Here is a 4,876-nt window from a genome sequence, read left to right as displayed (position 1 = left end):
GAGGGTACTTCTGAAATTCCCTGTAAAGAGAGGCTACAGTGTAAATCTGAAATAGAGGCAGTTGCACTGCAGAGTTGTTTTTTACTGTACCTAGTTGGTTCTACTGCATTGCAGAACTTACAAAGATGAGTATACTCCAATTCTTAGTCACAGTAGAATTTACCACGATAAATACCTACAGTCCAACTCCGATAACTTTCCAACTTCGGGGCTGTAGGGGTGGAAAATTCCAGGAATTGCGGACTCATCCGATGCCCCTTCTGGTTGCACGATGTTAGATGTGCGCATGCGTACATCATGGGCGCAAAACATTAACAAAATAGCAGACCTAGTGGGAGAACCCCAATTAGTGTGCGTGCCGTACGTGTGATGATGTTCTAAAGGAAGTGTACAATTATCGGATGGCAAGTAATCGGAGTTGGACTGTATTACTAACGTGACAAGTTCCGCATGGAGGCTTATGAAAATTAATAAAAGTTACCATAAATTACCCATAAATTTCGGGCAATTTAAAAAACCTATTATGAAAATCATTTTCAGATAAAAAACCCGGAGTAAGAAACGTTGCAGCCAATATGCTAGGTTACGCGTAACATCCATGTGGATTCTTGACATATATGTAAACTTGTCATGGCAGCGCAAAGATTCTTCACTAGACTTCAAAAGAGGGTAGCACATTCTTACCCATTTATCCGTTACCAAGCCACATGTTATCCTGTACCCGAGCTGACTGTAGTCAGCTTTAGCCATTATCTGCAACGTTGCAAAGATTAAACAAAACTTTTGCTGTGTAAAACGGATAAAAATAGGGCTTACCTATTAATTGCCATTCGCTTTTATTTGTAAACAATGTACAAGCCAGCAACAATGAGTTTAATCGTCAGCACTACCTTAATCTGTGGTTTAATGAGATCACGATCAGAGCCAGGGGTGAAATTTTCTGTTTCTTTGACGTTCATTTTCTTTTGAAAATACATAAAATATGTCTGCAATACTTTCGACATGCTCTGAGTGAGAATATCTTATAACAGTATGACAAATAAAATAATATAATAATACACTATATATTAATAACTTTATATCATTAGTAAGTAATGTCTCAGGCCCAATATGGTGACTGCCCAGCCTGTCGACGGCATTGTTTGATTAGAGTCACGGACGTATTTTTATAATGCAACCAAGTGACCTGATGACAGCAGTGTGCCCCGACATATTATATTGGACAAATCTCTCAAGTATATGATGGGGGCACCTACAAGCTTGAGGTGGGTTCCGAACCACCAGAGCCTCGGTAAAGGTATATAGAAAAATTTCCAGTGGTACCGTCGCAGGGATCGAACCCCGGACCTCTGAGTTGAAATCCGAGCGTCTAACCAACTGAGCCACCGAGGCTTATTATCATTTACAATAATAGTATTAATATAATAATAATAATAGTATTATTATTATTATTATCAGTATAAGCCAATAATAATTTCCCACTAACTTTTTCGCGATAATAGAAGAATCATGAGATTGTCAGTATAGGAATAGATAATATTAAAGAAATTAATAAAAAGATCTAAATAATGATTAATAATGGTTCACTGATTTCTTAGATTCCGTACCGGCAACCCAGACACATTTCAAATCATATTTATTACGTACACATAATCAAGAACTTTAAATTGATAGGTTCTAAAAGAAAGTACGAACCTCACGGTGACGGGTAGAATTTACGCAAGTAACAAAATGAAAGTTTTTAGGAGACCTCGTTAAAAGTTTAATTAGTTTTCACAATTCACGTGTTATAATTACAGAGATAATAAAGTTTTCCTAGAGATCTAATAATCATCGCAAAACGAAGTATAACCTGAACTTTATGTTTAAAACACTTTAGTGGTGTTTTCTATGTAATTGCATTAGTGCAAGGGCTATTCACTCTAAGGTCGAACGTTTCGAACATTAAAATTTTTCGTGAAGTCTTAACGAAATCACGATAAGCTATGAAAAGTATGAACTCGTATCGTTAAAGTCGTTGAATCCATGACGAAATAAGTAAAAATATACTTAAAGTCTTAAGAAAAAGAAGAGTCGTTGCACAACGTAGGGTATAAGCAAAGATGAACGCAGCGTCGTATGAAGTCAGTGACGAGTCAATACGCAATCAGAACGAAGTCTGGCGAGGTCAGACGAAATCGATACGTCCGCACGTTATTCCGACGTGAATATACATCGATCAGCTATATGTTTATCAATCGATATTAATTAATATTCATCGATATTGAAACATATGATCGCGGCGGATCACAGCAGATCACGTTTGTGGGGGGGGGGCAAACTTTTTTGACATTTTTATTTTATTTTTTCATATTAATGTAAAACATCTCAAGAATATTGTGTCAACATTTCAGACCGAGCGGAGCAAAACTCACAGAGTTATAGAGTTTCAAGAGTCATTTTCTTAAAAACCGTTACTGTTCAAAAAATTGTGAATGAATGCAAGGAATGCAGAATTCGACGTAGACATGAAGCAAAAAGGTACTCTAGGTCTAGACTCTAGTCTAGACTCTAGAGTCTAGACTAGTGCAAGTGGTCGGCAAACTACTGCCGCGAGGAAGCCGTAGCTGCCACGGTGGGTCGAGTCAAAATATCGTCAAATTAGCTTTCTGAAACCTCGAGATTCAAAATCTGTGAATTCTTGCGATGAAAAGGAATCTAAAAAACTTTGCAAAAATCGGTTTTTTGACTTCCAAGTGTTACCAAAAATTAGAAAATCAATAAAAAAGGAATTCGACATCGATACCTTGAGAAACTTATCAACAAACAAAAACATTATGATTTCAGATGATCCAGTGATGAATTACAGCCGTCACCGCCGAACAACTTTTCTTCGAGGCGCCTCCTAAGATTTGCTGCCAATGGCTTATTGCTTGATATTTTTCTTTGAAAATTGCACAAAATATTCTTCAAACGGTGTTTTCTAATATTAAAATTAACTAAATAAACTAGCATTGTCTTTAGCCCCAAAAGAAATTCTTGAAAATACGTTATTTACCGAATTAACCTTACCCCCCCCCCCCCCCCCCCCCCCCCCCCCCCCCCACACCTTGATTCAAAGACATGGAGTGATGTGATTTACTGAAAGTAAATGTTTATAATTATTATTTCTCATTCAACATGTGAAATAATAATCGTTATCGAGAGAAAGTGTCTGTACAGTATACATGTCATCTCGAGTGTCATCTTATCCATGTTAACAAGGGCACGTTAAATATATTTGTTTAAATAATGATCCCTTACTTGCTGGATATATTATAAACTCTAGTAAAGATTCAAATGTGAATTCCACCAGCATTTTTTTAGCAGAAAAATTTGATTTTTCATACCTAAAACCATAAATATTGGCAGTAGAAGACTGGTTAACAATATGACCTGTATTTTTGGGCCATAGACCATTGTGCAAAAGGAAATTCAAATTGGAAAAGATCATCGAAAGTTATCGCGTCGCACAGTGGTCTGGAATAGGAATTTACTGTTCATAATCGCCCACAGATTGTATTTCTTAACCGATTTAAAAGTTTTTTTTTTAGAAATGCTCAGCAATTAATTTTTAAGAGAATTGTGGTCTGCTTTTTTAAATTTTTTTCACAGAGCAACAATATATAAACAAATATAGTGACAAAATTGACCATTTTAGCTTTGTGAATTTTTATCTCAAGAAAAAATACAGATAGAAACTCAATATTAGCCGGAATTATTGCACATGCATATATAGAACATAATTAATTTTAATAATATTTAACTTAATTATTATAAATGTTGGAAACAACGATGATTCATACTGCAGATTCTACAGACAGACTAATTCTTGTACTCAGGTAGCTATGCTTTGGCTGAGGGTATTAGCCCTTGATCCTCAGGTTCCAGCTTTCAGTCTCTGCTTGTCAATTGAAGCATAAAGATAGATTTCGGTTCGGTTTCACTAGTTTCATTCTTTTAATGTAACATAAGAATCTGTCTATCTAAAATATATGTATCAAATTCATATACAAGTGTGTTCATTTATTTATTGTTCTCTACTTTATAATCCACACTGCCAACAGGTTATGGGCATAGGCATTCAATTTTATCAATAGTAGAAACAGTTCATAAAGACTTAAGTTGATAGATAAATTCTTGCTAAGAAAAGTGAAGAAGAAATACAGTGAGTTTACAGGGAACAATTAGTGAACAGATCAGGATACAGTGAACACATATGGATAACTTCAGTGCATAAGGATATAGTGAGCACATAAGGATACAGTGATCATATAAGGATACATTGAGTGCATAAGGATATATTGCCAACAAAAGGATTAATAAGTGAGTGCGGGTAAGGACAAACAATTGTGTAACGACAAAGTGAGTTAAAAATGAGTGTACCGACGGCCACCGAATACAAAATCGAGAAACTCAACAATGAGAATTACCAAATATGGAAATATAAACTGGAATTGTTACTGGTTTCAGAAGATCTTTGGGATGTTGCTTCTGAGGAAAAACCCGCCAGCATACCGCAGACAGATTGGACAAAGAAGGATGCCAAAGCGCGTGCTAGAATTGGTTTATTGGTGGAGAATGATCAGCTGATCCACGTAAGGAACGCAACTACAGCACAAGAAGCTTGGAGAAATTTAAAAGAATATCACGAAAAATCAACTGCAAATAGCAAGGTATTTTTATTGAAACGTATTTGTAATCTCAGATTGGAAGAAAACGGTGATATGGAAAAGCACTTAAATACGATGCTGGTTCTCGTCGACAAGCTGGCCGCTATCGGTAGGAGTATGGATAAAGACATGATTGTTTCTCTAATACTTATAAGTCTGCCTGAGTCATACAGCACTCTTATCAC

Source organism: Belonocnema kinseyi, chromosome 1, assembly GCF_010883055.1.
Source record: "Belonocnema kinseyi isolate 2016_QV_RU_SX_M_011 chromosome 1, B_treatae_v1, whole genome shotgun sequence".
NCBI classification, from domain to species: Eukaryota; Metazoa; Arthropoda; class Insecta; order Hymenoptera; family Cynipidae; genus Belonocnema; species Belonocnema kinseyi.
The sequence above is the reverse complement of the archived record's forward strand: the minus strand, read 5'-3'. Positions refer to the sequence as shown.